Raw genomic sequence first — 22,117 nt, forward strand, 5'->3', positions numbered from 1 at the left:
GGCGAACCTTTGTTGGCAAAGTAATGTCTCTGCTTTTCAATATGCTATCTAGGTTGGTCATAACTTTCCTTCCAAGGAGTAAGTGTCTTTTAATTTCATGGCTGCAGTCACCATCTGCAGTGATTTTGGAGCCCAGAAAATAAAGTCTGACACTGTTTCCCCATCTATTTCCCATGAAGTGATGGGACCGGATGCCATGATCTTAGTTTTCTGAATGTTGAGCTTTAAGCCAACTTTTCCACTCTCCTCTTTCACATTCATCAAGTGGCTCTTTAATTCTTCTTCCCTTTCTGCCATAAGGGTGGTGTCATCTGCATATCTGAGGTTATTGATATTTCTCCCGGCAATCTTGGTTCCAGCTTGTGCTTCTTCCAGCCCAGCATTTCTCATGATGTACTCTGCATATAAATTAAATAAGCAAGGTGACAATATACAGCCTTGACAAACTCCTTTTCCTATTTGGAACCAGTCTGTTGTTCCATGTCCAGTTCTAACTGTTGCTTCCTGACCTGCATATAGGTTTCTCAAGAGGCAGGTGGGTGGTCTGGTATTCCCATCTCTTTCAGAATTTTCCACAGTTTATTGTGATCCACATAGTCAAAGGCTTTGGCATAGTCAATAAAGCAGAAATAGATGTTTTTCTGGAGCTCTCTTGCTTTTTCGATGATCCATCGGATGTTTGGCAATTTGATCTCTGGTTCCTCTGCCTTTTTTAAAACCAGCTTAAACATCAGGAAGTTCACCGTTCACGCATTGCTGAAGCTTGGCTTGGAGAATTTTGAGCATTACTTTACTAGGGTGTGAGATGAGTGAAATTCTGCAGTAGTTTGAGCATTCTTTGGCATTGCCTTTCTTTGGGATTGGAATGAAAACTGAACTTTTCCAGTCCTGTGGTCACTGCTGAGTTTTCCAAATTTTCTGGCATATTGAATGCAGCACTTTCACAGCATCATTTTTCAGGATTTGAAATAGCTCAACTGGAATTCCATCACCTCCATTAGTTTTGTTCGTAGTGATGCTTCCCCAGTCCCACTTGACTTCACATTCCAGGATGTCTGGCTCTAGATGAGTGATCACACCATTGTGGTTATCTGGGTCTTGAAGATCTTTTTTGTACAGTTCTTCTGTGTATTCTTGCCACCTGTTCTTAATATCTTCTGCTTCTGTTAGGTCCCTACCATTTCTGTCCTTTATTGAGGCCATCTGTGCATGAAATGTTCCCTTGGTATCTCTAATTTTCTTGAAGAGATCTCTAGTCTTTCCCATTCTGTTGTTTTCCTCTATTTCTTTGCATTGATCACTGAGAAAGGCTTTCTTATCTCCCCTTGCTATTCTTTGGAACTCTGCATTCAGATAGGTATATCTTTTCTTTTCCTCTATGCTTTTCACTTTTCTTTTCTTAACAGCTATTTGTAAGCCCGCACCAGATAGCCATTTTGCTTTTTTGCATTTCTTTTTCTTGGGGATGGTCTTAATACCTGTCTCCTGTACAATGTCATGAACCTCCATCCATAGTTCGTCAGGCACTCTATATATCAGATCTAGTCCCTTAAATCTATTTCTCACTTCCACTGTATAATCATAAGGGATTTGATTTAGGTCATACCTGAATGGTCTAGTGGTTTTCCCTACTTTCTTCAATTTGAGTCTGAATTTGGCAATAAGGAGTTCATGGTCTGAGCCACAGTCAGCTCCTGGTCTTGTTTTTGCTGACTGTATAGAGCTTCTCCATCTTTGGCTGCAAAGAATATAATCAGTCTGATTTCAGTGTTGACCATCTGGTGATGTCCATGTGTAGAGTCTTCTCTTGTGTTGTGAGAAGAGGGTGTTTGCTATGACCAGTGCGTTCTCTTGGCAGAACTCTATTAGCCTTTGCCCTGCTTCATTCTGTACTCCAAGGCCAAATTTGCCTGTCATGCCATGAGTTTCTTGACTTCCTACTTTTGCATTCCAGTCCCCCATAATGAAAAGGACATCTTTTTTGGGTGTTAATTCTAGAAGGTCTTGTAGGCCTTCATAGAACCATTCAACCTCAGCTTCTTCAGCATTACTGGTTGGGGCATAGACTTGGATTACCGTGATATTGAATAGTTTGCCTTGGAATTGAATAGAGATCATTCTGTTGTTTTTGAGATTGCATCCAAGTACTGCATTTCAGACTCTTTTGTTGACTATGTTGGCTACTCCATTTCTTCTAAGGGATTCCTGCCCACAGTAGTAGATATAATGGTCATCTGAGTTAAATTCACCCATTTCAATCCATCTTAGTTTGCTGATTTCTAGAATGTCAATGTTCACTCTTGCCATCTGTTTAACCACTTCCAATTTGCCTTGATTCATGGACCTGACATTCCAGGTTCCTATGCAATATTGCTCTTTACAGCATTGAAACTTGCTTCTATCACCAGTCCCATCCACAACTGAGTGTTGTTTTTACTTTGTTTTCATCCCTTCATTCTTTCTGGTGTTATTTTTCCACTGATCTCCTGTAGCATATTGGGCACCTATCGAGTGCCCAATCTTTCTTTCAGTGTCCTATCTTTTTGCCTTTTCATAGTGTTCATGGGGTTCTCAAGGCAAGAATACTGGTTTGCCATTCCCTTCTCCAGTGGACCACATTCTGTCAGACCTCTCCACCATTACCCGTCCATTTGGGTGGCCCCACACAGCATGGCTTAGTTTCATTGAGTTAGACAAGGCTGTGGTCCATGTGATCAGATTGGCTAGTTGTCTGTGATTGTGGTTTCAGTCTGTCTACCCTCTTATGCCCTCTCTCAGTGCCTACCATCTTACTTTTTCTCTATAGTTGGATGTAATTTATTAGATCACATTAAATAACTCTTCCCTGTATACCATCACATGAACGACTCTCTTGATCTGGTAGTTAGTGCGTGTGTTATTGTGTTTCTTTCTTTTTCCCTCCAATGACATTAAGATGTTTTAAGACAGTGACTTGAAACAGTGACTGTACTGTATACTATTACAACTCTGAAGAATTGGGTATGGACCTTAATTATGCACCTACCAATGCCTATCTTCCCTGGCTTGGTTACACCATATAGTTTTCTGATCAGTCCTCTTAGGGTATAAGTCTGCTCTATATTCTCAAGCTTTGCCCTTATACCAAGTCTGACTTTGGTATTGCCCAAAGGATTTGCAACAAGTTAAATCCTATAGAGTAATCACCTTCTCAGTCTTTGTTCTTTTTGGTCATTTCTCCACTATTAATATTGAATATTCATATATCTTCCTTGATAATGGGACCTTAATAGATTCAGTTTATATCTCAGGTCTTCCCACTAGGCTAATATGCAGCACAGATGGCTCAAATCTACTCAAATTTAACAATGAAAGGAAACAGCATGCTGGAACAAAATAAATTTTGAGTCCCTTTATCTCTGCATCTGTCAAATCCTGTTGGAAACAATCAACCCCACTGGTAGTTATACTAGCAAACCCAAAACAAAATAGTAAAAGAAGTTGAGGCCACTATCAGCAAGAATATGAACTTTTCTGTGTCTGAAATTTTTTATGTGAGTTAGGCAGATAATTGATTCAATTATTCCACAGCTTTCTTTAAGCATCATTGTGCTTACTTACCCTTCCAGAGAGATCACAGTGCCTCCAATTCACACTGAAGCTTTGGTAAGACCAGATCCAGCATAGCAGAAGAGATGTATTCATCTTTACAAGGAGAAAAGAAAGATCAATGTAAAAGTTAGTCAGAAAGTTGTTCCTAATGGGAAGTGAGTTTATCAGGTTGTAAAAATGACAATATGAGCACACTTCTGCCCAGTTACACTTCATAGATCAGCAGGGTGCTGAATTTGGGGGGCTATTTTAATATTCATTCTGTTGTTCTAACATATATTCCACTAGAATGAGTATGTATTTAAATGTGGGATAGCACTTAGAGTCAGGCTCAACAGTAACACCTCTAGAACCAATGAAAAACGTTGATGATAGTGCTAATAAGGTGAGTAAGATGTTAGACACTACCCCAAGCACTTTACATATATTAACCTACTTATATCTTTTGACTTTTTGAAAAATAGATGAAGAGCTGAAGCAGAAGGTAGTTAGGCAAATTGCCCAAAGCCACAAAGGTTTCAAGTGATGGAGCTGGAATTTGAGCTCAGTACCCTGGCACGTGCCTTACTGCACCCTTTCCAAAAAGACAGATAGATGGGAAATATTCCTTGAGAATGAGATTATATCAAAAGATTCCTAAAAGTTCGCTAGTGCATATATATTTAAAGTAAAAGTGATAGCTAATTATCACAATCCCAGTGATAGTGCTGGGATTGATGGCTTAATGAAAAGGGGAACCGAGAGGTTCAGTGTTTTCTCTATTCACTGAGCATGAGAGACCACAAGATATGACCCCAGACAGGGTAGTTTGGATAGTCAGAGGTAGGATAAATCCCATGGGTATCTGGGAGGCCCTGGAACTAGAAAGAGGGATGAAAGTAGGCAAGTATTGAACAATTTAACATCACTGAATTTTATTTTTTTCTTAAATTTTTTCTTGATTTCTGCTTCTCTTCTCCATGCTTTGGCATCTATATAAATTTGATTAATCTTGAAGATAGAGTTAAAAAAAAAAAAGTGAACCCTTTAGGTACATGTGGTTAGGCCCTTGAAAGGACCAAAACTCTACCATCTACTTTCCTACATTCCCCCTATTCCTGCACTAAAATTAGCCTAGCTTCTGTACCCTGCTTTCAGTGGACTCTGGGAGTTTAGGCTAATACAAAGCTTGAACCCTAAGTACATGAAATCCCCATTCCCACTGCCCAACACAAGTCACCTTGAACAGACAGTGTTTCCCAAGTAACTGTTCAGAGATGTGAACACATAGATCTCACAACCTAAAATATATGAAAGTCTAAATCTGGTTCATTGTCCAGGCATAGAAAGTCTATGAAAAAACCCAGGGTGAAAAGAAGACCCAGGGTGATCTCAGAGAGCAAGAAAGAGGTCACTGAGAAGAAGGAAAGAAGTAATCAGAAGAGAGGAAGTGGGGGAGGAAGGGAGAGAAAGAGAGAAAAACTTCAGAGAATCATGGATGAAATTACTGAGCTCTGGGCTTTTTATGGCTCAGACTTCCTGTTGCACTTATCTTTCCTGAGGCTGAGCGGTCTCTGTATCCATAGGAACCAATATTTTTATAATCCAGTTGCAGGAACTTCAGATGATTTATTTTTATTGCTAACTCACAGTAAGAGCCTCACAAATGACAACCCCTGAAGCTCCAGGACATGCATCCTATCAGCTTTGCACTGGTCCTGCTTTTTTCCCACCAGCCACTAGGACATTTAAACCCTCAACAAAAGGTACGAGGAGTTTCTCTCTGATGGTCTTAAGCCCAACCACTTGGGCATCTCCTTATTTATTTTACTCTCTGATTCTAAATACTATGCTAGGAAAACCCATGATGTGAGTGATTCCCACATATAAACCTTTAGAAGGGCATGTATAGATTAAGCAGTCAGTAATTGGCTGGCTGAGCCTGACAGCCCAGGAGACAGAAACACTGATGTCTTTTATTCTCTGGGGTCACTGCTTGAAACTCAACTTTAGACTTACTAAAACATACTGAAACTTTTAAAAGACTCAGTGGATTCTATTTAGTGTAGGCTTTTGTAACTTTTGTGCTGAAGCCTTGGCTTTGATGAAAAGTCTCTGTTGTCTGTCTAGTGGGGTTTGAAAGGAGGCAAGATGGGTCACAACATATTTCATGTACCTACTCTCAGTATATGACATTTGGGAGTGACATGGGAAGCTGTGCATTGATCTTTAACTGACCTTCAGGTTTTTTCCTTTGTCCTCATGATTTGAATTCCTAAACATTTCTCAGAAGGATATGTTAGTGATATTTGAGTCAATGATCAGAGAGGTTTTCAGGGAAACATCTGAATGCAGATTGTGAGAGCCAAGGAGGGAAAAACTGATTTTGAGAACTGAATGATCAACAGTGACAAGTCCGAAGTTTCATCCTGAGAGAACAGAACTGAAAAATACCTGTTAGATTTTGGAACTGGCTCTGAATATTGTCTGTCAGTAAGGAAGAGCAGGAGTATTAGCTTGAGGAAGATTTAGATGTGAACTAATGCTTAGAAACTGGTATGTTTTCAAATTTTGCAAGATAATGAAACCAAGGTGATTATAAAATAAGTCAATATTTATCATTAATATCCAAATAGCCAGGTATTGTTCTATATGTACAACAACTCTATGAAGTAGTGTTAATGAACCAAACACGGGTCCATTTACCCACGTACAGTAGCACCAATTTACCGACATTGGGTTGTGGTGAAAGAAAGTGCAGGGTTTACTGCAGGTGCCTAACAAGGAGTCTGGGCAGCTAATGTTCAAAGACTTAAACTACCTGATGACTTTCAAAGAAAAGTTTTCAAAGATGGGGAGAGGATTGGAGAGTGTGAGATCAGCTCATGAGCATTATTCTGATTGGCTAGTGGTGAGGTAATTGGGAGTCAACATCATCAACCTTCTGGTTCCAACCACTGTGGTGTCCATGTGAACAGCATAAAGTTAACTTTTTCCACCTGGTGGGGGTTTTAATATATATAAAACAGCTTAAAGTATATGGCACAAAATATTATCTACAGCCCTTAAGGAGGAACTAAAGATGCTTAACTTTTGTTTAATGGCTAAACTACTATTATTCTGTCTTGCTTGACTGTTTTCCTTTGTTTCTGCATTTTCTTGCTTCTTTAAATTTATTCTTTGGAACTCAGGCAAGGCATAGGAGGCTAAATATTCTCTATCAACAAGAGGCAGGTGGTGGACGTGGGGTGGGGTGGTGGTGGGGGTCTGTCCCAAGAAGGCCCCATATGGTCCTGCTGTCTTAACAGATGAGGAAAGGAGGCAGAGAAGTGTGAAATATCTAATCCAAGTTGACACAATTATTAAGTGGAGAAGGTGGGATTAAAATTCACAGCAAAGGCTTCAAATTCTGACTTTTGTCACCATTCTACTGGTCTTAAATGGAGAAGTTGAACCGAAGGTCTGTAACAGGAATGTTTGTAGGCTGAAGAGGAGCTAGATATACAAAAGGAAGAGAAGGATGAATAATAAAGCAAAGTCTGTGCTCTGATAGAAGACTGTGACCCTTCTCTGGAGGATGACTCTGGGAAAGCAGATAGGACACATTCCACATCATTTATTATTCTGATTTCCCACTGCAATAAACAGCTAAATAAGTTTTTTGTCATATATGAGTATTTGAATGTGTGTTTCTGCGTACATTTGGAAAAATATTGGGATTATGCCGTTCTTTACTAAATATTGGCTGAATCAAATATATTTTGATACCTGAATTAGTGTTAAAGTTGCATTGTGATTTAAATGTGTTGTTTGGTACATGTTACTTTTTGCTCTTGTTGTTGTTCAGTTGCTCAGTCATGTTCAACTCTTTCTGACCCTATGGACTGTGGCACGCCAGGCTTCCCTGTCCATCACCATCTCCCTGAGCTTGCTCAAACTCATGTCCATTGAGTTGGTAGTGTCATCCAACCATCTCATCCTGTCATCCCCTTCTCCTGCCTTCAATCTTTCTAGCAACAGGGAATTTTCTAATGAGCTGGCTCTTCGCATCAGATGGTCAAAGTATTGGAGCTTCAGCATCAGTCCCTTCCAATGAATACTCAAGATTGATTTTCTTTGGAATTGACTGGTTTGATCTCCTTGCAGTCCAAGGGACTTTCAAGAGTCTTCTCCAACACCACAGTTCAAAAGCATCAATTCTTCGGTGCTCAGCCTTCTTTATGGTCCAACTCTCACATCCATACATGACTACTGGAGAAACCAAAGCTTTGACTAGATGGACCTTTGTCGACAAAGTAATGTCTCTGCTTTTTAATATTCTGTCTAGGTTTGTCATAGCTTTTCTTCCAAGAAGCAAGCATCTTAAGTCCATAGCTGCAGTCACCATCTCCAGTGATTTTGGAGCCCAAGAAAATAAAGCCTGTCACTGTTTCCATTGTTTCCCCATCTATTTGCCATGAAGTGATGGGACAAGATGCCATGATCTTCTTTATTTGAATGTTGAGTTTTAAGCCAGCATTTTCACTCTCCTCTTTCACTTTCATCAAGAGGCTTTTTAGTTCCTCTTCACTTTCTGCCATAAGGGTGGTGTCATATGCATATCTGAGGTTATTGGTATTTCTCCCAGTAATCTGAATTCCATTTTGTGCTTCATCCAGCCCAGCATTTTGCATGATGTGCTCTGCACATAAGTTAAGCAAGCAGGGTGACAATATACATCCTATCATATTTCTTTCCCAATTGAACCAGTCTGTTGCTCCATGTTTGCTTCTAACTGTTGCTTCTTGACCTGCATACAGGTTTCTCAGGAGGCAGGTAAGGTGTTACCATACTCTGGTATTACCATCTGGTGTTAATACTTTGGTATTATCATCTCTTTAAGAATTTTTCACAATTTGTTGTGATCCACATAGTAAAAGCTTTAGCATAGTCAATGAAGCAGAAGTAGCTATTTTTCTGGAATTCTCTTGCTTTTTCTATGATTCAATGTATGTCCCATTACTTCATGGCATATAGAAGGAGTAAAAGTGGAAGAAGTAACAGATTTTCTTTTCTTGGGCTCCAAAATCACTGCAGACAGTGACTGCAACCATGAAATTAAGACACTTGCTCCATGAAAAGGAAAGCCATGACAAATCTAGGCAGTGTATTAAAAAGTAAAGACATCACTTTGCCAACAAAGATCCATAGAGTCAAAGCTATGGTTTTTCTAGTAGTCATGTATGGATGTGAAACTTGGACCATAAACAAGGCTGGATGCAGAAGAATTGATGCTTTTGAATTGTGGTGCTGGAGAAGACTCCTGAGAGTTCCTTGGACTGCAAGGAGATCAAGCCAGTCAATTCTAAAGGAAATCAACCCTGAATAGTCACTGGAAGGACTGAGGCTGAAGCTGAATCTCCAATACTTTGGCCACCTGATGCAAAGTGCTGACTCATTGAAAAAGTCCCTGATGCTGGGAAACATTGAAGCTTTAAGGAGAAGGGGCAGCAGAGGATAAGATGGATAGATAGCATCACTGACTCAATGGACATGAATTTGAGCAAACTCAAGGAGATAGTGGAGGACAGAGGAGTGTGTCATGCCATCCATGTGGATGCAAAGAGTTGGACATAATTCAGCAACTGAACAACAGCAACAAATTGATGGTACCACTGATGCAAAGTCAGAGACACACAAAATAGTGTATATGTGTATGTGCGTGCATGTGTGTGTGTATTATATAAGAAATGCATGAGAGGAACACAAAGTAAGACAGAGAAGAATATACAAAAGAGGCTCAACTCTACCTGTAAAGTTTTGTTTCTCAAATTAAAAACTGTGATCTGAGGCAAAACAACAACAAACAAAAGGGTAGGGAAGTATAAATTTCCCTGAGCAAAGAATAAAGACTGCCGGAGAAAATGAACTTGCTAGAGCTACCAACCTTCATACCTCCTGTGTCAGCAACAAGGCTACCCATATGTGCAATAGATAAACAGTTCTTCTCAACAGTGTGTGTAGTTCAGTTCAGTTCATTTCAGTCGCTCAGTTGTGTCTGACTTTCTGACCCCGTGGACTGCAGCACTCCAGACCATCCTGTCCATCACCAACCCCCGGAGTTTACTCAAACTCATGTCCATTGAGTCAGTGATGCCATCCAACCATCTCATCCTCTGTGGTCCCCTTCTCCTCCTGCCTTCAACCTTTCCCAGCATCAGGGTCTTTTCAAATGAGTCAGTTCTTCGCATCAGGTGGCCAAAGTATTGGAGTTTCAACTTCAACATGAGTCCTTCCAATGAATATTCAGGACTGATTTCCTTTAGGATGGACTGGTTGGATCTCCTTGCAGCCCAAGGGACTCTCAAGAGTCTTCTCCAACACCACAGTTCAAAAGCATCAATTCTTTGGTGCCCAGCTTTCTTTATAGTCCAACTCTCACATCCATACATGACTATTGGAAAAACCATAGCCTTGATTAGACGGACATTTGTTGGCAAAGTCCATCTGCAGTGATTTTGGAGCCCCCACCCAAATAAATTCTGTCACTGTTTCCACTGTTTCCCCATCTATTTGCTGCATGAAGTGATGGAACCAGATGCCATGATCTTAGTTTTCTGAATGTTGAGCTTTAAGCCAACTTTTTCACTCTTCTCTTTCACTTTCATCAAGAGGCTCTTTAGTTCTTCTTTACTTTCTGTCATAAGGGTGGTGTCATCTGCATATCTGAGGTTATTGATATTTCTCCCGGCAATCTTGATTCCAGCTTGTGCTTCATCCAGCCCAGCGTTTCTCATGATGTACTCTGCATGTAAGTTAAATAAGCCCTTTGTACAGCACATTTCACAAAGGTACCCCTTATTTCCAAAGCTTAATATTCATCAAGTAATGTAAAATTCAAAGCAAGATATCTTTTTCTTTTTTAAATCCACTTATAGGAAAAATTTTTAGCTAAACGATTCAGTCAATATTATGAGATAAGTCAGATATTTTTAAAACTGTTCACTGGGGCAGAATTTATTCTCATAAAGAATTACATTTTAGAGATGTGGGTGGATTTTAAATTTTCCATTGCAAGAAGAATATCTCACATTACTGAGGTCCTCTAGTTTATTTCTCCTTACTTAGAATTTGGAGAAATGAAATAAATATTTCTTTAGTTAAAAAAATTAATTTTCCATTGCCTCTCTTAAGTAATGGAAGTCACCCATTCTCATGTACATTAATTATTATATATGGATATGCATCATATAAAATACCTTTTTACATTTCTGTCATTACAAGAGTCACATCAAAAAATTCTTAACATGTACTAAATGCTAGCCAGGTATACATTTTTTGTTGTTGTTGACAATTCATTTCTGGAGATAATGATGACTCTGGAAAAGGTGTGTTGGTATAAGTCTCGTCTTCACACTAGACCTTTTTAGCACCATAGTGTAGGTTGAGCGTTCACACACTACTCTCATAAGATAACCACACAAATATTCTGGGTCTTTTTTCAGTTGCTTTAATCATTTATCATCAAATTGTTTATTTTAAAAAATGCAGCCCATGTAAACACAGGAAAAAATATGGGAAAATGTTGTACACAGTACAACTCACAGGGAATTCACCCATGAGATATCTAGTTCCTAAGTATCAAGTGGGAAAATTCTTCCAGCTCTGCCTTCTTTCTTAAAAGCAAGAGACCTTCAGGAGTATTCTTCCAAGGATTAACTATATTGTATTAATTCAGTAGATCCCAAAGTTTCACATGCTAAAAAAAATTTATCTCATTTAACTAAATGAGATAAAATCTGACTTCAGGCTGTATGTACTAAGAGAACAGATGCCATTGGCCAAATATCTATTAGAACCCCAGGCTTCACTGGCCAACACGCTAACATTCTAAACATAGATACAATTCTAAAAGACTAGATCTCAAAATTATTTATTTCCAGATAACTCCCGTACTGCATTTAGATATACCATGAGAAATAAATGAAGAGATGTTTCAGTGCCAGAGTCTAGAATCAAGTGAGAAATTCTGCACTTCTATCATTGAGTATTTCTACTGTGTGGGAGTGTCCCAAGGATAAAGGCAATGAAGATTTTCCTGAGTACATAAAGAGTTTGGCTCTATTTTCTTGCCTATTTGTAGCTTTCTACTGGGGAAAAAAAATGTATGCTGTATTTATAACTCCTTAGAAGATCTGGTTCTCTTATGTGTGAAGAATTACTGACTTCAGCCAAGTTCATCAGAGACAAGAGAGACAAAGAAATAGATGTTTTGTACCAGAAAAAGCAAGCAATTCAGTAGGTCAGATATGATCTCTCTGTGCTTTCTCTTGCCAATTTCTCTTTTCATCAGTGCTCTATTCCCCTGAGGGGGGAATCCTGTACTCAGTCACTCAAAATACCATTTTTCTTCCCTGGGTAATAATGCTCATTGAATAGACAGTCTCTGCCTACAAACTGCCTGGCCTGGGGTCCTAGAAGATTATAGAAAGCTAAATCCCTCAGGCTCAAGCTTGCTTTCCAAGGAAAAGAGGGGAGAACAACTTCATACCCCAGTCTATGTACCACCCACCATCCAGTGTACAGTCCCTGTCCACAGAAGAACAAAATGTACAGCTTTGCCTGATTGCTGGGTATAGCCTGTGACCTCACTTGATGAGGGAGCCCAGACATCGTCTCTGTCCAATCACAGATCAGTCTCCAGCCCCATCCAAAGAAAACATGGCCAGCCACACATATCAAAAATTGATTTTAAGCAAATATCTGTATCAGGAAACAAAGATGGTCATTTTATAATTATAGATGGGTCATTAATCAAGAGGATACAAAAATTGCAAACCTAGATATATAAAGCAAATGCTAACAGCCCTGAGGGGAGAAAAGAAAAAAAGTACATTAATGGCAGGAGACCACAATATCCCACTTTCAGCAAAGGATAAATCATCCAGACAGAAAACAGTAATAAAACTACTCTTTAAATGAAATGAACTTAACAGACATATACAAACATCCCATTCAACAATAGAAGCACATACATTCTTCTCAATTGCACGTGTAACATTCTCTAGAATAGTTTATATGTTAGGTCACAATATGAGCCTCAGCAAATTTAGAGGACTGAAATCATAGCAACATAGTATGAAACTAGAATCAATGAGAGGAGAAAAAAAATGGAAAAATCCACAATATATGAAGATCAAATGGCACTTTCTTGAAAAAACAATGAGTCAAAGAGAAATTAAAAGGGAAATTAAAAAATATCTTGAGGAAAACAAAAATGTACACACAACATACCAAAACTGTGTAGTGCAGCAAAAGTAGTTCTAAAAGGGAAGTTTATAGTAATAAACACCTAGATTAAGAAAATAGAAAGATCTCAATAAACAATTTAGCTTTACATCTCAAGTCACTAGAAAAGGAAAAGACTAAGCCTAAAGTTAGCAGAAGGAAGGAAATAAAAATTAGAAAAGAAATAAATAAACAACAACAACAAAAAGAATAAAAAGATATTAGAAAAGATCAATGAAACTATGAACTGGCTATTTGAAAGATAAAATTGAGAAAACATTAGCTTGACTAAGGAAAAAATAGAAGACTTAAATAAGTAAAATTAGAAATGAAAAAGATGTTATAAGTGATGCCACAGAAATACATACATAATCACAATATTATGAACTGTATGATGCCAACAAATAGGATAACCTAGAAAAAATTAATAAATTCCTACCAAGAACCTACCAAAAATCAATCATGAAGAAATAGAAAATATGAACAGACCAATGAGTAAGGATTGAATCAGTAAGCAAAAACCTGCCAATACAGAAAAACCCATGAACAGTTGATTTCACTGGTGAATTCTACCAAACAATCACCACCAATCCTTCTTCTCAAACTTCTCCCAAAAATTGAAGCAGAGGAAACACTCCCAAACTCATGGATTACAGAATTAAACACAAAACCTGAAACCAGAGGACGGAAGATCAACTTGGGAGAGTAGAGAATGGGGAGCTCACCTCCACCCACACACATCAACAGTACATCTAAATGTGGAGCGATTCTCCTTGAAAACAAACTGGGAGGCTGGCATAAAGACTCATATACAACCAAGACTATAAGAAAGATCCACTTGGAATTGGGTAGGAAGGGAAGAGAAGCAATCAGGTTATGACCAGCACCCTTGGGAGGGGATGCAGAAGAGGAAGGGAATTGCAGGTAAATCTTCCATGGGAAGTGAGCAGTGTACACCACATATTGGGTGTCCCAGTCCCAGGGTCTGACAGTAGAAAAATAAATTCCCTTACCTGGTTTGAAAACCAATGAAACTGACAGCAGGGTTTTAGGAAACCTAGACTCTGCTTGTGAAGAGCACACACACACATTTGCTTACTCCTGAAACAAGGTAAAGGAAGCAAACTGAAACTTTCCAAGACTATGTCTGGCTTCCTGTGACTTAACTGCTGCATGCCCAAGCCTGAGCCAAACGCCTGCTCCGGCCCCTCTTGCCCTTCGGCACAGCTTCACACTAAGGTGAGGGCTGTCATGGCTTAGGGAGGTATGTGACTTTGAGGGATGGAACTGCTCAGATCTGGGAAAACATCTAAACAGGGTGAGGATGGCCATTGCTGCAGCCTAGGGAGGCAGCAGGTCAGAAGCAGCCTAAGACTGACTGGTGCTGAGAACATCAAACTGTTGTCTGTACGCCAACTCATGATATAAGCACCCATATCAGTCAGCCCCTCTTGCTCCAGCACTGCTCCTCTCTGGGGCAAGGGCACCAGTGCTGTGTGGGAGGACAACACACACTTAGAGGGAATGGAGTCAGTTGGACATGAGGAACAGGGCTTCTGCTCCAGCAATTTGGGACCCACTCCCATCCCAAATAGGGTGGTGTTTGCCACTGAGCAGAGGAGAGATCCTGGTTCATATCTGGCTCTGGCTTTAGATCCTCCATCTGCAGATGTACCTGCTACCAAAGAAATAGCTGCCAGCACAGCCTGGAGCAAGACATGGCATGTGCTCATGTCAGAACCAGCTCTCCAACCAAAGCCACACTATATAGTAGTAGTGATAGCTGCTCACTCATGTCTGACTCTTGGAGACTCCGTGGACTGTAGCCCACCAGGCTCCTCTGTCCATGGAATTCTCCAGGCAAGAATACTGGAGTGGGTTGACATTCCCTTCTCCAGGGATTTTTCTGAACCAGGGATGGAACCCAAGTCTCCTGCATTGCAAGCAAATTCTTTACCATCTGAACTACCAGGGAAGTCCTGCACACTATGTAAGAAGTTTCCACAACAGTGACAAAACAAGACTAGAATAAGTAACTCTTTCACCTAATTTCACAGAGTCAGAGAAAGTTAAGCAAAATGAGAAGACAGAATAATTTATTTCAAATGAAAGAACAAGAGAAAACCCTGGAAAAAACAATTAACAGAAATAAACAACTTACCAGCAAAAGAGCTCAAAACATTAGTATGAAAAATATTAATTGAATTAGGGAAAACAATAGATGAACACTGATGTATTTCTGCTTTATTGACTATGCCAAAGCCTTTGACTGTGTGGATCACAATAAACTGTGGGAAATTCTGAAAGAGATGGGAGTACCAGACCATCTGACCAGCCTCTTGAGAAATCTGTATGCAGGTCAGGAAGCAACAGTTAGAACTGGACATGGAACAACAAACTGGTTCCAAATAGGAAAAGGAGTACATCAAGGCTGTATATTGTCACCCTGCTTATTTAACTTATATGCAGAGTACATTATGAGAAACGCTGGACTGGAAGAAACCCAAGATGGAATCAAGATTGCCAGGAGAAATATCAATAACCTCAGATATGCAGATGACACCACCCTTATGGCAGAAAGTGAAGAGGAACTCAAAAGCCTCTTGATGAAAGTGAAAGTGGAGAGTGAAAAAATTGGCTTAAAGCTCAACATTCAGAAAACGAAGATCATGGCATCCGGTCCCATCACTTCGTGGGAAATAGATGGGGAAACAGTGGAAACAGTGTCAGACTTTATTTTTAGGGGCTCCAAAATCACTGCAGATGGTGACTGCAGCCATGAAATTAAAAGATGCTCACTCCTTGGAAAGAAAGTTATGTCCAACCTAGATAGCATATTCAAAAGCAGAGACATTACTTTGCCAACAAAGGTCCATCTAGTCAAGGCTATGGTTTTTCCTGTGGTCGTGTATGGATGTGAGAGTTGGGCTGTGAAGAAGGCTGAGCGCCGAAGAATTGATGCTTTTGAAGTGTGGTGTTGGAGAAGACTCTTGAGAGTCCCTTGGACTGCAAGGAGATCCAACCAGTCCATTCTAAAGGAGATCAACCCTGGGTGTTCTTTGGAAGGAATGATGCTAAAGCTGAAACTCCAGTACTTTGGCCACCTCATGCAAAGGGTTGACTCATTGGAAAAGATTCTGATGCTGGGAGGGATTAGGGGCAGGAGGAGAAGGGGACGACAGAGGATGAGATGGCTGGATGGCATCACTGACTCGATGGACATGAGTCTGGGTGAACTCCGGGAGTTGGTGATGGACAGGGAGACCTGGTGTGCTGCAATTCATGGGGTCACAAAGAGTCAGACACGACTGAGTGACTGAACTGAACTGAACTGAACTGAGAAAATGTAAAAAAGAACCAGTCAGAACTGAAGAATACAACTGAAATCTAAAACACACCAAAAGAAATTAACAGCAGACTAGGTGATACAGAAGAATGCATTGAGTGATCTGGAAGATAGACTAATGGAAATCACCCAAAAGAACAACGATAGAAAAACAATTTTTTAAAAAGTGAGAGCAGGTTAAGGGACATTTGGGACAATATCAAGGGTATAAACATTCACATTATAGGGGTCCCAAAAGAAGTGAGAGAGGAAAAAGTGCCAAAAATATATTTGAAGAAATTATGACTAAAATCTTTCAAACCTGAAAAAGAAACAAATAGCTAGATATCTGGATACAAGAAACAAAAAGGTTCCCAAACAAAATCACATCAAGACATATCATAATTAAAATGACAAAAATTAAAGAGATAACTTTAAATGTAGAAAGAGAAAAAGAGTCATATACAAGGGAACCCCCATAAGTCTATCAGCTGATTTCTGTGCAGAAAATTTGCAGGGCAAAAGGCAGCAGCATGACATAGTCAAAACATTGAAAGGTAAAACTACAACCTAGGATACTCTACTCAGGACAATAATTATTCATAATTGAAAGGGACATACAGAATTTCTCACACAGGCAAAAACTAAAGAAGTTCATAAATCATAAACCTAACCGTGGTGTTGGAGAAGACTCTTGAGAGTCCCTTGGACTGCAAGGAGATCCAACCAGTCCATTCTGAAGGAGATCAGCCCTGGGACTTCTTTGGAAGGAATGATGCTAAAGCTGAAACTCCAGTACTTTGGCCACCTCATGCGAAGAGTTGACTCATTGGAAAAGACTCTGATGCTGGAAGGGATTGGGGGCAAGAGAAGAAGGGGACGACAGAGGATGAGATGGCTGGATGGCATCACTGACTCGATGGACATGAGTCTGAGTGAACTCCGGGAGTTGGTGATGGACAGGGAGGCCTGGCATGCTGTGATTCATGGGGTCGCAAAGAGTTGGACACGACTGAGTGACTGAACTGAACTGAACTGAACTGAAAGGAAATGTTAAAGAGTTTTCTTTTAATTGAAAAAGAAAAGGCATTACTACTATGTAAGAAATTGAAGGCAGAGGGAAATCTCACTGGTAAAGGCATACACACACACACACGGCTATGGATCAACCACCTAAATAAGCTAATACAAAGATTAAAAACAAAAATTGTAAAATCAACTAAAATACAATAAACTGTTAAGGAATAAGCATGAAGATGTAAAATATGACCTCAAAAACAAGGAGAACAGAAGTGAAACTGTGTATCTTTCAGAATGTGCTTAAAGTTGAGCTACTATCAGTTTAAAACAAGTAGAAATAGTTATAGGTCAATAAATACATGAATCTCATTGTAAGCACAAATCAAAACTCTACAAAAGATAGACAAAAACTAGACAGAAAGAAACACAAGCATACCACTAAAAAATCATCAAACTACAAGTCAAGAGGATAAAAGAATAGAAAGAACTACAAAACAACCAGAAAACAAGTGACAAAATGGCTATAAGCACATAAATATTAACAATTACTTTTATTTTTTTTAATTTTATTTTATTTTTAAACTTTACATAATTGTATTAGTTTTGCCAAACATCAAAATGAATCCGCCACAGGTATACATGTGTTCCCCACCCTGAACCCTCCTCCCTCCTCCCTCCCCATACCATCCTTCTGAGTCATCCCAGTGCACCAGCCCCAAGCATCCAGTATCGTGTATCGAACCTGGACTGGCAACTTGTTTCATACATGATATTTTACATGTTTCAATGCCATTCTCCCAAATCTTCCCACGCTCTCCCTCTCCCACAGAGTCCATAAGACTGTTCTATACATCAGTGTCTCTTTTGCTGTCTCGTACACAGGGTTATTGTTACCATCTTTCTAAATTCCATATATATGCGTTAGTATACTGTATTGGTGTTTTTCTTTCTGGCTTACTTCACTCTGAAAGCTATGGTACATATACACAATGGAGTATTACTCAGCCATTAAAAAGAATACATTTGAATCAGTTCTAATGAGGTGGATGAAACTGGAGCCTATTAACAATTACTTTTAAATGCCATTAAATATCAATGTCTCAATAAAAAACCAAAGGGTGGCTGATTGGATAAAAAATGAATCTACTTGCTGCCTACTGGAGACTCAATTCAGAGCTAAACACACAGAGACCAAAAACGAGGGTTGAAAAAAGACTCCATGCAAATGGAAATGACAAGAAAGTTGGGGTAGCAATACTCTTAGCAGACAAAATAGACTTTAAAAGTATTTTAAAAGACATTTTAAAATGTACAATAAAACACAAAGAAGGTCACTGTATAATGATAAAGGAATTAACACAGCAAGAGTGTATAATATTCATTAACATATATGTACCTATTACAGGAGCACCTAGATATATAAAGCAAACTACTAGCAGACATATAGGTAAAAATTGACAATAATGCAATAATAGTAGGGACTTTGACAGATCACTAATACCAATGGACAGATCGTCCAAACAGTAAGAAAATAGTGATCTTAAATGACACATTAGACTAATTGGACTGAATCGATATCTACAGGCCATATCATCCAAAACAGCAGAATACACATTCTTTTCAAGTGGCCCTGGAAGTGAACCAGGATATATCATATGCTAGGCCACAAAATAAGTCTAAACAAATTATAGAGGATAGAAATTACATCAAATAACTTTTCCAACCTCAATGGTATGAAGCTAGAAATCAATTACAGAAAGAATAATGGGAAAAATACAAATAGGTGCAGACCAAACTAAGGCCAAACTACACGCAGCTAAAAACCAATGGGTCAATGAAAGATTAAATAAGAAATCAGAACATATCTTGAAAACAAATAAATAAAAACATAACTTTTCAAAATCTATGAGATGTAGCAAAAGAAGTTCTAGGAGGGTAGTTCATAGCAATAAGGCCTACCTCAAGAAACAAGAAGAAATACAAACAATCTAATCTACCATCCAAAGGAATTAGGAACACAAAAACAAAGCCCAAAGTCAACAGAAGGAAGGAAATAACAAAGATCAGAGAGGAAATAAATAAAATTGAGACAAAAAGAAAAGAAAAAGAAAATACCAACGAAACCAAGATCTGGCTCTTTTAAATGATAGCAAAATTGGTAAACCTGTAATGAGGCTCATTAAGAAAAATATAAAGGACCCAAATGAAAAAGCAGAAACTACAAATCATATCACAGAAATACAATCATAAGAGAATACTATGAACAGTTATATGCCAACCAACTGGACAACTGAGTAGTAATGAACATATAATCTTCCAAGACTAAATCAGAAAGGAATAGATAATCTGAAAAGACTGATTATTAGTATTAGTTTGCAATTTAATCAGTAATCAAAAAAAACTCTCACCAAACAAAAGTCCAGGACCAGAGAGCTTCAAAGGGGGAATTCTACCAAACATAAATGTTGAAGCTGATGTTGAAGCCCCAATACTTTGGCCACCTGATGCGAAGAGCTGACTCTTTTGAAAAGATCCTGATGCTGGAAAGATTGAGGGCAGGAGGAGAAGGGGACGACAGAAGATGAGATGGCTGGATGGCATCACCGACTCAATGGACATGGGTTTGGGTGGACTCTGGGAGTTGGTGATGGACAGGGAGGCCTGGTGTGCTATGGCCCATGGGGTCACAAAGAGTTGGACATGACTGAGCAACTAAACTGAACTAATCCCTACCCTTCTCAAAATATTCAAAAAAACTGAACAGGAGAGAATAATCTCAAAATCATTTTATGACACCACCATTGCTCTGATACAAAACCAGTAAAATACAAAAAAAAAAAAAAGAAAGAAAGAAAATTATTCAGGCAAATATCTCTGATGAATATATATGCAAGAATCTTCAACAAAATATTATCAAACTGAATTCAACAATATATATATAAAAAGGATCACACACCATGATCAAGGGATTTATTTCAGTAGTGCAAGGATGGTTCAACATTCACAAGTCAATAAATGTGATACACCACATTAACAAAAATGATAAAAGTCACATGATCACCTCAATAGATACAGAAAAAGCACTTGGCAAAATTTAATATTCATTCATGAATGAGATGATGAATATTCATTTATTTCATTTAAAAAGTTAGTATAGAGGTAACATATTTCAATATAATAAAGGTTATTTATTACAAACTCATAGCTAACATCATATTCAACAGTGAAAAGCTAAAAACTATTTGTTTAAAATCAAGAAAATGACAAGGATACCCACTCTTGCCACTTCTATTTAACATAGTCTAGGAAGTTCTAGCCATAGCAATTAGATAAGAAAAAGAAATAAAAAGCATCTAAACTGGAAGGGAAGAAGTAAAACTATCACTATTTGCAGATGACAACTATATGTAGAAAACCCTAAAATCTCCAGGAAAAAAATATTAGAACTAATTAACAAATTCAGTAAAATTGCAGGATACAAGGTTAACATAGAGAAATCTATTGCTTTTATATTCAAGAATAATGAACTACCAGAAAGAGAAAGCAAGAAAACAGTCTCATTTATAATCACAAAAAAGAATAAAACTTAACCAAAGGAGTAAAAGACCTATGCCCTGAAAACTGTGGACACTGATGAAGGAAATTTAAAATGATACATCCCATGTCCACAGGTATCCTATCTTCATGGACTAGAAGAATTAATATTCTTAAAATGTCCATACAGTACTGGCATATAAACAGGGACATAGATCGATGGAACAGGACAGAGATCTCAGAAATAAATCCATTCACATATGATCAATTGATCTATGACAAAGGTCACAAAAATATACAACAGGGACGGGAATGATATTGGGTAAACTGGACAGCTACATGTAAAAGAATGAAATTAGAATACTTTCTTATACCACATACAAAATTAAACTCAAAAAGGATTAAAAACTTAAAAGGCAAAATTGGAAACCATAAAACTTCTAAAAGATAACACAGACAGTATACTCTTTGACATAAATCTTAGCAATATTTTCTTTTCATCTGTCTCCTGAGGCAAGGGAAATAAAATTTAAAAATAAATAAGTGGGATAAAATTAAGACTTAAAAGCTTTTGCATAGCAAAGGAAACCATCAACAAAGTGAAAATGGGAGATGATATTTGAATTGGAGAGGGAGAGGATATTTGCAAACAATATGTCTAATAAAGCAACTCAATACCAAAAAGACAAAAAAACCTGAATAAAAAAAATTGACAGAAGACCTGAATAAAAATTTTTCCAAAAAGACACATAAGGCCAATAGGCACATGAAAAGATGTTCAATATTGCTAATCTAATCATCAGGTAAAGGCAAAACAAAATCACAATGAGATATCTTCTCACACCTATAGAATGGCTATTGTAAATTGACAACAAATAATAAGTGCTAGTGAGGATGTGGAGAAAAGGGAACTCTAGTTCAGTATTGATGGGAATGCAAATTGGTGCAGCCAATATGGAAAACAGTAAGGAGTTTCTTCAAAAAACTAAAAAAATGAACTGAAACAGGCCTGGGACCTGGGACACTTAACTACAGTGCAGCAGTGCTTGCACCTGGACCAAAATATCCTCAAGTAACACAATACAAAGAAATATAAGGGACTAAAAATAACTGCATGCATGTGCAGTTAGGGCAAATTAAGGACAAGATACAAAAAGACCAAACAGAGGAAAAAACACAGCTGCCATTTCTGATGGGCTTCCCTGATAGCTCAGTTGGTAAAGGATCCCCTTGCAATGTGGGAGATCTGGGTTCAATCCCTTGATTGGGAATATCCCCTGGAGAAGGAAAAGGCTATCCATTCCAGTATTCTGGCCTGGAGAATTCCACGGACTGTACAGTCCATGGGTCACAAAGAAATGGACACGACTGAGTGACTTTCATTCACTCACTCACAGCCAC

General features: G+C 38.5%; 1 protein-coding gene across 1 annotated transcript in view; it reads right to left on the bottom strand.

The window, feature by feature from the left end:
* The window catches only part of LOC129650297 (olfactory receptor 8S1-like), an 87,592-nt gene that overhangs the window by 54,640 nt on the left and 10,835 nt on the right, over positions 1-22,117 (bottom strand). The window contains exon 2 of the mRNA XM_055578646.1: positions 3,601-3,684. The gene's annotated coding sequence lies outside the window, so the exon portion shown is untranslated. The remainder of the gene's footprint in view (positions 1-3,600; positions 3,685-22,117) is intronic.

This window comes from Bubalus kerabau, chromosome 1, assembly GCF_029407905.1.
Source record: "Bubalus kerabau isolate K-KA32 ecotype Philippines breed swamp buffalo chromosome 1, PCC_UOA_SB_1v2, whole genome shotgun sequence".
NCBI lineage: Eukaryota > Metazoa > Chordata > Mammalia > Artiodactyla > Bovidae > Bubalus > Bubalus kerabau.